The sequence below is a fragment of the Cupressus sempervirens genome, chromosome 2 (assembly GCF_028749045.1).
Source record: "Cupressus sempervirens isolate cs-2001-9-10 chromosome 2, ASM2874904v1, whole genome shotgun sequence".
Classification (NCBI taxonomy): domain Eukaryota; kingdom Viridiplantae; phylum Streptophyta; class Pinopsida; order Cupressales; family Cupressaceae; genus Cupressus; species Cupressus sempervirens.
The window spans coordinates 394,770,275-394,784,202 of record NC_143119.1 but is presented as its reverse complement, the minus strand read 5'-3'; the positions used below and the strand labels follow the sequence as shown (position 1 = coordinate 394,784,202).

The window sequence follows — 13,928 nt, the reverse complement described above, 5'->3', positions numbered from 1 at the left end:
ATTGTTCAAGTCATGTAAAAAATCATGCACCCATGAATTGATATAAACAAGGATGGAGACCTACTTAGCACCATTTAGAGAGTCAATTTGTATATAAATAACTTTATTTTATTAGTTTTTTAGCATGATTTTTCATTAGAAGAGCTCTCACTCCTAACACAAAGGGAGGAGGGGATTTCTTTTAAATACATGAATGTAATATTTACTTCATGCCATTACTTTGATGCAATAATATATAGTATTGGTGCTCTCATTCTAATTGTAGTTATTCTTGTTGGAGTGTGTTATTTTTGTGAATGCATGCTCATGTATAATAATGGATCCAATGGTTATATTGTGTTGTTATGATTGTGTGATCTTTTAGTTTTGGTGTTTTCCTTGTGTTAATGAATTTTTTTGTTGTGACAAATTGGAGAAAGTATCATCTTTGTTCTTGCATAGCATTTTGTCTCGTGTGAGAAAACTTTCTATGGCCTCACAATTTAATGAAATGTGAAACATCTTTTGGTTATTATTGAAGTTCCCATTGATGATTGCATCAGTGGAGTTGAGGAAACATTGCTCCTAATTTCATTGGTTTCCTACGAAGATCCTTTTGATAATTTGATTTTTAGATGTGTTGTTACTGCGGCTTATGTCCAATCAAAATTTATCTTTCAATAATTTGTTTTAATATCTTGTTACACTATCTTTGCTATTTTATTTTCAAACACCTGGTTAAAATAGGAATTCATAAAGTTGCATTGGTTGGAAATTGCATTCATCATAAAATAGAAAATTAAAAAAAAAGAATATTTTCCTTTGTGGATACATTTTTAGTAGAGTTGTGCATATTGGTTAGTACCAACAGAGTCCTCCTCATGAACATAAAAATTTATCTTCAATTGAGTTACCCAACAAGTTGAAAAACAACCATCAGGGACCTTGGAGTTGGTCATTGATCAACTTTGCAAGAGAGAGATTCGAAAGGATTTCTATGTTTAAGCATCATGCAAAATGACAACTCAACACAAGGCTACACATCTCTTGTAGTATTGAGTAAGGTTATGCATTTTCATTCATTTCGTTATGCTAAAATAGAAAAATAGATTGGTGATATCATAGATATGAACTTTGCAAGTTGTCATTATATTATTGCAAGTAATCCACCATGCATATAATCCTTTCAAACTTTGTGTATGATATGATATTGTGAAGCACCAAAGTTCCTTTGTTGCACTTGTTTATTAAGTGTGTTGGTTCATATAGAGGTGTTGACAATATACCTCTGAGATAGGTACAATATTTTTTACCATGATAAAATTGTGTAGATGAATATGATATCATAAATGTAATTAGAAATAGAATTGGAACTCTATTCAAGGGATCTTTTAAGAAAGAACCTGTAAGGACTAGAATGGTCAAGATAAATGGTGTGAGGAGAGAAAATCTCTACAATAGAAAAACCAAGTTGGATCAATAACATATTTAACAAAATTAAATAACTAAGACATCTCATGGTTGCTTAATGTATACCTCTTATTTTCAAGTCAACCGGGCATAAATAATGACCCACTGAAACTCTTGGACAAGGTAGGTTAGTGACATGGTTGTCACAATGATTATGAGAGATTAGAGTGATAACTAGTAGAGGATAGGATGATGGAGGGTATCCACAACCATATCTACACTCTATTTGACACTTTAACACTGGGATACTCAAGTAGAAGGGCCATGGTGCCCCAAGACGAAACCCAAGGTAGGGAGGCCTTTCTTGTATGAGATTGTGTAGAGAAAATTAAAGGTCTGTGGCTGTGAGGTTAAGCCCATGGAAATGCTTATCCTCTCCATCAAATGCCAAGGCTTGTGCAACCTAGTCACCATTATTTGTTTCATATTTGGTGCATGGTTATTTATATATCATTTATCTTTTTCATAATATCATGTAATCATGATACTTAGTTATATTATCTTCATATGTTGTCATTGAAAGATTGTATTAGAAATGGAAAGAAATAGATATGGAATTTATAATTGCATTTCATGTGAATTTAGATTAGTTTGTTATTGTTCTCTTGAATGTGAAATGCAATAGTTGAATAAATTCACACAATTCCTCTTTCATATAAACTAGTTATAACTATCACTTTGTCTTTTTGTTATGAATATAGATTTATCTTGAGATATCCTTTTAAATTGGCTATGAGAAAATAACATGTTACAATCTCGATAGATATTAGTAAGAAATTAATTTTCTTCTAAAAAACCAAGTATAGCTCTTTCCCCATCATCACCAATCAACTTGAGGATATTCACTCTCTCCATGATTCAATAGATTTCCCTTTAATCTCAAGCAAACCCCTAGTTCACTGATCAAATCCTCCACCTAGGAAAATTAGCCTTTCAATCAACTATAAGACAAGAAACCCCCAATGCTTCTATGAAATACCTAAATCAAATAAAGTGACCAATAGTGGATAAAAAATTATGACACATTGGAAGCACATGCCTTACACTCCTATTCATAAATGCTCCCTAAGCACAGGGTGAACCTCCCATTAGATCATGCAGGTTAATGATTAGTCCCCCTCTGACACAAGAAACCCAAGTTCATTTTTTAAGCCAACCAAATCTCACTCAGAAATAATTCAATCACATCCATCTCAAAACTTGATCTTTGTCCTCCTATCTCCAATTGTAAGTCCACTTACAAATCTCCTTATTGTGTTAACCTATGCTTGCAACAACCCCAAAACCCTATATTCTTGAGACATCTAGTTAGTCCATCCAAGCTCCAGCACAAACCAATAAGAGGTTAATGTTGTGGTAAAATATGATGTTGTTGAACACTTATGACATCAATGTAAAACTCACGACATGCTTGCAAGATGGTGTAGTTCAAGATCTCCAGTGAAAAATATTGTAGACTATATGATGATGACTTTCCTTAATAAACCTATGTTCTATGAAGGATTTATTATCAACGCAAAAATTTCAGCCCTACCACTTTGAACCTTAAATCATCAGATGCAACATTGACGACCCCAAAAAATTTCATCTCCCAAGAAGATATAGTCTAGGACTTGGAATATAATATGAGTACCCTAACTAATATGATGGAACACAATTTTTTGATCTACTAATTTGAACCTTAAATCATTAGATCCCACATTGATGATCACAAACAATGTCATCCCCCAAGAAAAATAGTCCAAAAATTAGAATTAAATATGAGTTTCCTAACTAATATGATGGATGATATGGCCTCTATACTTGAGGGAGCTAGAGATGAATTGTCACTCTAATAATATTATTAATGAAACTAGTTCCCATCTTGAGCCATCTAACAACCCTGATATGGAAACCATAATTGGTCTTAATCCATCCAATTTAGGTATTGCCTATAGTATTATGGGAATCTCACATGAACCTTCATTTGAAGCTAATATGACTGTAACCCCAGAAGATTACTTCAATGTCTTTTATCAAAAATTTAATAAACAACTAGAATGATCAATTAATTAGGGAGGAAGATGAGGCCAATGATTTGAACAACTATAACTCTAGGTATAAATTATGTATCACTTTTACTAAAAGTGGAGCTAACTACCTAGATTTTGGAAGTCCTTGAAAAAGAGATGAGGAAATCAATGGTTAAACTAAGGAAAATTGATGATGAAGCTGAAGACCAAGTTTAAATTCCATCTTTACTCCATTTATGGAAGGTGAATTTCCTTCCTACAACTTAATGAAATTCACCACATGGAATGTTAGGGGCTTGGACACTCCTATTAAACAACATTCTTAAAAAGCGTAATTTGAAGTTAATGGAACTTGATATACCTTTAATTCAAGAAACCAAATTAACTAATGGAGAAATTCTCAAATTCAATAGAAACTAGGTATATGGAAGATCAAGAGCATTCATGTAGAGGTCTCATCCAAAGATTTAGCCCTTCTCTAGGACCCTAGAAAAGTCAAATTTGAAAGAAAAACTTAAAACTCCAATTGGATGAGGGGATGCATGTTCAAAATACTAAAATCAAACACAAATTCTTTCTTATAAATGTGTATCAGCCCATTACCATCTCTGGCAAATAAATTTTCTCTTATAAATGTGCATTGCCCAAACCAACTAATGTAATTTTTTAATAAGTTATTTACCATATGTTCTAGTACCTTAGATTGTGTCATAAAATTAGTTTAACTATGAACTTGTTAGTTTAAAATATTCTTCTCAAAGTTCAGACTAACTATTTTTGCCTGTGATTCCTTGAGATTCATAGCTTGAAATTTGTTGCAATCCCATCAACTATTCTAAGAAACATTTATGTCCAATTGCAAGATCTATTTGGGACAATATTTTTGTTTTGGAAAACATAAAAAATGCATTGAGGCTTAAAGCATGATATGAATATCTAATGAGACTTTTGTTGAATTTTACTTTCAATTTAAACTAGGTTATCAAAAGTTCTATTACGAAGTTGTGGATGTAATAAATGACATTACAAAGAGATTTTGAAAAATAAATTTCACATATTAGATTTTAATGGCAAGAATAATTTTTTATTAGAACTAATTTGGGGAAAGTCTATTACAGATATTAGATTTTCATGATAATAATTATTTTTAATTAGAATTAATTTGATCATTTTAATATTAAAAGTTGATCTAAGTTAGTTTCAATAATGTATTATGGAAATTATTCACTAATATCAACAACTCACTTATGTTGTCGACTCTCATCTAATTCACTAGTAACTTCTAGCTGCGATTTGCAATAGTGGGTTTAAACTATTTTTAAAAGCACAATTTTTTCATATTAGAAGAATGATTTCATTATTTTCTTCAAAATATAAATCGTTGGTGCAAAATTGTTCAAACCTAATTTTGTTTTCCTCTTTCATTTGAAGAACTAAGGAGGAAAACAATGCAATTGATAAAAGTTTAAGCTATTTTTACATTTGACAAACAAATATGAAATGCTTGTATTATAGATAGAACATATCCATCTAGTTTTTAAAAACTATATATTAACAATTAATTTAAATAAGGTATAAATGAGTCCAAAAATATAATAGTTATATTTGTAAATTGTTGCATTTGCCCCCATTTTCCATTGCAATTGTAAAAGTTGAAATGCAAATAGTGCAAGGCTGCAATTTTTGTGTGGGGAGCATAAGAGTACATCCAACTGAGTAGCATAGGCACTTTTATGTTTGAGATGGTTATTTGTTTGCTTAATGACAAGGAATTTTAGTTTTAGTATGATGCTTATTGAAAACATTACAACAACAAAAAAACAATAAATCTTCTCTGAAAAGAGGAAATATTTAATCTATTCATACCAAAACATGAAACATTCAAGGGGAAAAACATCCATTAAAGATTAAACATCTTCATTATGTATTTTTTTATCAAGATATAGGTAAATGGTTGTACTATTTTTGAAGATGGCTATGTCTTTTAGATGACACAACCAAGCTGAACATAGAATGTATCATTCCAATTACCATCTTAGTTGGGCATGTCTTTGTGAAGATACAACCAAGATAAAAGTAGAATGTATACTTGCATTTTTTAATCAATTTATGCTACCTTAATGTTGATTATATTTGTATGTTGGGAAGTTTTCTTTGATAAAACATTGTAACCAAACAAATATTTATAAAAAATTGTTATTTTCCCAAACATACGTTAGGCTTTTACCACAATTTTTTTTTAAATTAAATTGTACACATAGTTCCAAACAACAAGAGTATAATTTGTTGTTGATATTATTTAGATCTAAAACGTATTACAAAAGATATATTTTTCTATTAAGTAAACTATTGCACCTTATTTTGGTAACTACAACTGGTATAGAAGATCTTAACTAAGAAGAATTTGAAAAAAATAAAATGTTCCATAAAAAAATTCTTTACACAAAGTACAATACTTTAAAAAGCCTTAATCAAACAAGAGCTCTTGGAGACCTTAAGTCCCTACCTTGTGCATTGTGCAAGGGTGAGAGATATGAGATTCAGTCTCTTGTTTTATATTTATATATATATTTATTTATTTATTTATTCTCTTTGAAGATTTCTTAAAGTAGAAAAAATGATTATGCATTTTTCACTTGGCATTAAATTGTATGAGTTCAATTTATAATTGAATTGATTTATTGTTAAATCTAACTTACATTATTAAACACCGGATTTTATATGCTTGAAGAGTTTGACTATAAAAATAGCCAATCACAATTCTTAGACTTCAAAAATTAGCAATGAGAGACTTAAAATGAAAGATTACTTTTATTTTAACTTAAAATGGAAGATTACTTCTATTTTAACTTAAAATGCTCTTTCTATTTTATTCAAGAAACATAACTTGGAAGAAATAAATTAGAAAATTAAACTACAACATAAGCACATATAAGCCTTCTATGCACTTTTGATCTTGTACTTCCAATTCAAACTTCGTTTTTAAACTAAATTTATTAATTTCAATTTAAAATTTAAATATAATGTTAAAAAATTTCATTAGTATTTTTTTATTTCAGCTAAATTGAGATTTTACAAATAAAAGAAAATGTGCAAATAAAAGAATATGAATACATTTCTTTAATATAAATATTTCATAATATCTACAATACAAAGATTTCCTATTTTAATAAATATATTTTTAAAATCAATTTATAGAAGAAAATTTCTATTTTAAGTATGGCTAATTTTTTTTTCAATCAAAAAATATCTTAAGGATGAATTAATTGCATTACAAATGCCATATAACAGATGCTCAAAGTGTAGGCAAGAAGTAAAAATATAAATCACTGTCAATGCACATTTTGTAGTGGCTTTTGTAAATGTAGTTTTAAAATCATCCACCATTTCCATGCTCAGAATTTATTTTAAATGGTTGTGCCAATACACAGGAAATGACAAATAAGTAGCCCCAGTCCTACCTTGCAACATCTTTCCAGCTTGTCTACTTTCCTTCTAAACTAGCATTTTGATCAGATGAAATTGCCTATGGGCCCTCCTAGCTTGTTTTCTTGGCTGGTATACTAGAATAGTTTCTCTTGAGTTTCTTTAGCAAGGCCATGGCTCCCTTTTGTTTCATTTCCTCTCTTATCTCTTCAAACAAAGAAAGATTCTCCAAAGCTCCTACTACATACTCTTGCACAAGACCACACTTAAAAGATAATAGGGTAACAAGATTTTCCATGGCTCTTGGATGAGCACCAATTGCTGCAATATTTTGTGGGCTTATGGACATATTATACAGAGCACCTACTACATTTTGATGCACCAAAGTTGACACGTACTCAACCATCTTGATCAATCTTTCAATTAAACAATCTGTCGATGCCATCATCTTTCTGCTCCAATGGCAGTGTTGTTGTTTCAACTACCACATTTACTAACCTTTTTACCTACCACTCTCTTCTCCTTTATGATATGTCATAAATGACCATTAATCGTGGACACTTGTTTATCCTTGTATTAATTTAAAAAATCATAGCAAAAATAGATCTAGCCAATAGAAAATTTAGAATTCATATTTAATAAATAATTTTTTTAAATCATAGCACAAAAACTTTAGAATATCATCCATGCCATGAGAGAAAAAATAAATAGAAGGGAGCAAAAGAAAACAATAGTTCCTTGCCTTTGAAAGGCAGGGACTAATAATAAGGAAGAGACTAATAATAAGGAAGGGATCTCTTCTCTAGGGTAAATTTATGTCCAACCACTTATGAAATTGAAAAAATAATATTAATACCCAGAAAATACAATAGCACATAAACAAGGGTTAAGTTCAATTGAGAATAAATCTGAGGGAAACTAGGATCCAGAAGAAATCTATAGATGAAGATAGCCCTATCTGCTACCAAACATCACCATGAAAGACCGACTACTTCCAATCTTGAAATAGGTAATAGATATTACCCACTCATTTTATTTCAGCCATTTCTAAATGCCTTCCTCTTGATGTTATATCCTTCATTGTGTTTTTGAATAGTCTTGGGAATGACAAGGACCTCCATAGATTTTACCTTCTCCTTGTTGAAATGGAAGATATGGGCATCCATGCAAATGTCACCATTTATACCAACTTCATAAGGGCTTTGTGCACATCGGGCAAAATTGAGGAAGCACTAGTGTTCTTGGACAAAATGAGGAGTAACCATTGTTTTCGTGATATTGTTACTTAAAACATACTAATTGATGCTCTCTGCAAGAAAGGCAAGATAGATGAATCTTTAGTATTGGTAGCTCAAGGGTCATGACTCATTATTCTCGACATGTATTTATTAGGACTTAGTATGTTATTTGACCTTTTGACTAAGACTACGATTGACTATGTAGGACTAGTGTCGATTACCTTAAAACTTTTATTATTGATATTATTGGATGGCTAATTTAATTTAACAATTATTAGAATGGTCACAACATGTTGAGCTTATGAGATTTAGGCATGATGGTTAAAATTTTTAATTCATTTATATGTTTATATCTGATAATGTATATTGAATGATTTAAAATTTGAATTTAAGATATTATGATTATTATGATGATGAAATTACTAACGTATTGGGTGATGTCAAGTTTGTGACTGTGCAGGTACTGAAGGCAGAAGCATGGTTGAGGTAGAGGAGTTTAGCTTCTTAGCAGGGTTGGTCTAGAATTTTTATGGTGCAGTCACACACACACACTTAAAGTATTTTATTTCGAATAAGTTATATGCTTCATTTTTACATCTAGTTTAATAATATAGATTTGGACAGGCATATAGAGTGGTAATGAATCCATAAATTATTTAGTAATTTTGCTATATTATAATTTAGATTTAAAATAAGTATTATGGCATTAATTTATTTTCCTTAGTAATTAAAATCATGAAATTGAATGGAAATGGTTAGTTGAGAAATTTATTTCGATTAAATAGAAACGAAATGCGTAGTCCTTTCATTTTTTTTAAATGGACTAAAGTTAGCACTCCAAATGGGGGGGCGAGATTAATTAAATGTTTCCCAATTTCATTATTTTTCCATAACATTAGCTAGATGGAAGGAGGGAAAAAAAAAAAAATTATAATGATAATAGAAATTGCTTTTCTTTGGGGGGAAGAGGTAGACATTTTTGAACAAACAAAGCAAGATGTTTTAGGCATTTTTTTGAAGAAAAACAAAAGGGAGAGGTTTTTTTTCAGAGGGAGGGGGAAAAGTTTTTTTTGGTAAGGAGGGCGAGAAAATGCATGGAAAAAAAATAAGGCAGGGCTGCATTTTAAAAAATCTGCAAGCATGTAAGGGGATGTTTTTGTTCCTATTAAGAGGAGGGTGCATTGAGTAGAAAGGGAGAAGAAGAAATGATTGGAGGGGGAATAATGATGCAAGTTTGAAAATAAATGGAATTTAGAGGAAAAACCAGCAAGAGATGAGTAGTGACAAAGGAAGAAAGCCAAAAACTTCATGATTTTATTATTAAATCATTTTAGAAGTTCGTAAGTGATTGGTTGTGGAAGCCAAGCAAGAAAAACAACGACAGTCACAAGAAAATTTAGGTTTTTCTCTCTTGTTTTCCAAATACAACTAATGTGTGTTTTATTTTTACAAGAACTAGAGTTATTTTATAACTTCTTGGGAATTTCCATGCTTCCGTAGTTGCTTATTAGTTTGGTGGAGCCTCTATTTCAAACACCCAATAAGATATCTAGCTGCTGTGTATAATTTTTTTGTTGCGCATTAGAGATTAGAAAACCATCTTTTAGAAGAAAGAGTCACCTATCATTTTCAAACAAACTATACTCTTCGAAAAAGATTGAGTAAATAATATTAAAGCATAGCTTATGAAAAACAATAGGGATGAGGTTGTAAATCCAATCATAGTATTAGAAAACTACCTTATCCTGTCCAGATTTCATTGATAATGTTCAAAAGCAAGGGAATGGGTGAAATGATGATAGATCTTACATAAAACATTTTCTCCCAATTGCTTGGCTAAGTTGTGGGATCCTGATTACATATAGCTGAATATTAAACCTTCTAGTAGAGAAACTAGAAATAAAAGATAAAAACAAGATCAACACATTCAAAATTATCCAAGATAGGAGAAAATGGTCACAGATTGGATCTACAAAACTGTGATTAGAAAATAGTAAGAGTTATGTTCAGATTTTTTATATTTTAAATTATTATCTTTTTTCCAATCGTTGGTAATAGTGGCTTAAGTCCCTGGATGTTCAAGACAAAAAATTTGTGTTTTGTTTTAATGACCAAGGAAATAAATTTCTATTAGATGGGATTGTATATTAATTTTTGTGTATTTGGGAATTGGCTAGAAACTTTGTGATAGGAAAGAAAAAAAAAAATGGAAACGATTTATGTTTTATAAGCTTAGAAATCAACTAAATTATGTTGTATTATCTTGTAGTCCAATTGAATCAATAATGAGATAGAAATCTTCATGACTACTAGTTAAATATTTTTGTCTTAAATTTTGAATGCAAAGAAATATGTAAGTACTGCTATTTTGGCACTTTATTTCTTTTTCTTTTAAAGAAAATTGTGATTAAATTTGATTATCTAGAAGGGTGTTGAATGTGGAATCAAAGAGGAGGGTAATTTATGGGAAATGTATTATTTTTCCTCAAAAATTTACATACTAGTTTTTTACACTAAACTGGTTCATGATGCTTGGTCAAGGTCGGCAAAATATTTATGCATATGATTGAAATGCATTGGTTATTTTATTATGTTTTCCCTCTTCCATATCCTTCTGAATGTATCTACTAGACATAGGTGTAAGTAGATTAGATCACTTGGCTGCCCCAGATCTTTTCGATCTAATTGTGCCAAGTTGCTAGCCTTCTCATACAAAGGTCGGGTAGTTCTTAACCAGGGAACCTCGGGGAGCTAATCACTTCATGGTTGGGTGGTAAAAGCACTTGGACCACTCTTCCATCTCATGATAGTGAATGGACATTGTTCTGATGCCTCGGAGACAAGATTACATGCAGATGGACACTAAGGTTCGATGGCATGATGTTTTTTTTTATATGATTAGATTATATATGTTTTATATCATACAATGTGCTGATATTTCAATCATTTTTTTGATGTGCAAGATATTCATAGTTCTGACAAAAGATGTCAAGTTCACCTAAATCATTTTCAGCATTTATGCTTTGATTTATTTATAGTATCAACATGTGGTCGACCTTGTATTTTCAAGTATAATTAGAGAATTTGGTGTTATGTTATAAAAATTATGATTCTAGTTACTCTTGACTATTTGTTGATATGTATAGATTTTTCCATCTAGAAATGGACATTGAATTTTATAGTTATGTGAACTAAATCGACTTTTGACTTTTCAATTTCTATATTTTTTTCGCATATTATTTTGCATCTTGAGGCTATTTGCATATTTAGCAATAATTGTGGTTTTTGATCTTTACATCAGGTGATACAAGATGGTATTTTTCCAAATTCTTTTAGGTGTAGTGCCCTAATCTATGGTCTTTGCAAGGTGGGTTGGGAAGATGAAGCTCTGAGTTTATTACTTCAAGTGAGACTTTCTCAGTTGTATCTGAATATTGTTACATATAACATTCTGATCAATCATTTCTTCAGAGTACAAAGAGTAAATGAAGCTCTATCTTTTGTATGTAAAATGATTAAAAATGACTATTTTCTAGATTAAGTGACATTTTCTACAGTTATTAATGGACTTTGCAAAGATGGCAAGCTAGACAAAGCTTGGGATTGTTTCCAATACATGTTTCGAAAGGGCTTGCAACCAAACGTTGTTATGTACAGCTCTCTGATGACTGGTTTTTGTCAGAGTAATAGGGTATGCGAGACAGTCACACTTTTTTCTCAAATGGAAGGCAGAGGATGTCCTCCTAATGTGGTAACATACAATATTTTGATACATTCATTCTCTAGGAAAAGAAACGTGAGCGTGGCACTTCAAATGCTAGATAAAATGGGAATAAACAGTGTAAAAACTAATGAAGTGACATGCAACACAATCATTGATGGTCTATGTAAAGTGGGTGATCTTGCTAGTGCAGAATTATTAATGAATATGATAATTGACAAAGGCATGGTTCCTAACGTAATAGCTTATAGCTCTTTGATTAATGGTTATCATATAATGGGTAAAATGGACGACGCTTTCAAGATTTTTAAAAGTATGGAAATGATTGGTATTATTCCAAATATTGTAATCTACAACTGCTTGATTACTAGCTATTGTGAACTTGGTGAAATGGATAAGGCTTTGAAGCTTTTTAAAAGTATGGAAATGATTGGCATTACTCCAGATGTTATATTCTATAGCTCTTTGATTAATGGCTATTGTAAACTTGGTAAAATAGATGAGACTTTGAAGATGAAATGAAAGAAAAAGATTTGGTATTGCTTTGTCAATGTTAGATGAAATGGAAACAAGAAATTTGATTCCAAATGAGATCACATACAATTCATTATTTGATGCTGCCTACAAAATGTAGAGACACAGTTGTGCTCCAAGTCACAAGACTATTTAAGACACTGTTGGCTAATTGATGCTGGTCACATAGAATAATTAAAAGAATTTGCAAATGACAATACTCTTATCATTATTTATAAGGGGTCGTGGACTCAACAATGACAAAATGTTGAAGTCACTCTTGTATATTTCCTTTCTCATTGTAAAAACTCATCCTCGAATCATAAATTTGAGGGTCTTTTCAATGATTGGTATGAAAAAACTGTAGAAACTTGCTTTTGTTCTAGGGCTGAAACATTGGACTATCCTATTTTTTATTTATTTTTTTATACTATTCTTTTCTATGCTAAAAGATTTTCATTGGTTGCACTGATGTGCAAGTTGAGTATTGCACTTCTAAATAAGTTATTTATCGTTCCATATCTTAATATGCAATCTTTCCTCTTCTTCACTCTTTAAGTTGCATATTGTTAAAATTTTGAATATTTTTAAATATGTTGTTTACCAAGTAGTTTTCTCAAGATCCTCCTTAACCAAATAGCCTAACATGCTGCTACATTTGCTGCTATGTATCCAGCCTCTGTTGTAGATTGAGCAACAATAGGTTTCTTCTTGGATGCCCATGAAATTGCACCTAATCCCATATGAAACATGTATCCGGAAGTGCTCTTCCTGTCATCTATACTTCCAGCCCAATCACTATCTATGTGTCCTGCCAACTTGAAATCATCATTTGTAGTATACAAAATTCCAAATCCCTTGGTACCTTTCACATACCTTAGGATCCTCTTTCTCGCTTTCCAATGGGAATCCTTTGGTGTTTCCATAAATCCGAAAATTAAACTTACTGCATGCATTAGGTTTGGCCAAGTTGCAATTGAATACATTAAACTTCCAACCATACTCTTGTATAGTGTTGGATCCACTCTCTTGCTAGAGTCTTCCTTGCTTAATTTTAGACCTACTACTATTGGTGTAGGGGTTGCCTTACTATTCTACATTTTAAATCTCTCCAAGATCAGCCCTGCATATTTTTCTTGAGAGATGAATATGCCATTATGCATTTGTTTTACTTCTATGCCTAGAAAATATTTCAAGAGACCTAGGTCTGTCATTTCAAATTCACTTTTCATGGCCTCTTTAAACTCACCAATTAGAGCTTTGTCATTTTCAGTAAAAATTAAGTCATCTACATACAAGACAATAATCAATACATTACCATTTGTTGCCTTAATGTAAAGAGTGGGCTCACCATTGCTTTTCCTAAATCCATTGCTCATCAAATATGAGTCAATCCTATTGTACCATACCCTTGGAGCTTGCTTGAGCCCATAAAGATCTCTCTTCAATCTGTATACTTCTTTTTTTTCATGTGAAACTTCATAACCAGGTGGCTGCTCCACATATACTTCTTCCTTCAATACACCATTTAAGAAGGCGAACTGCACATCCATTTGAAATACCTTCCAT

At 31.2% G+C, this 13,928-nt stretch overlaps 1 pseudogene; it reads left to right on the top strand.

Annotated features, from left to right (window-relative positions):
- Positions 1–12,480, top strand: part of LOC149572801 (uncharacterized) — an 89,134-nt pseudogene extending 76,654 nt beyond the window's left edge.
- The last annotated feature ends 1,448 nt before the right edge of the window (positions 12,481–13,928 follow it).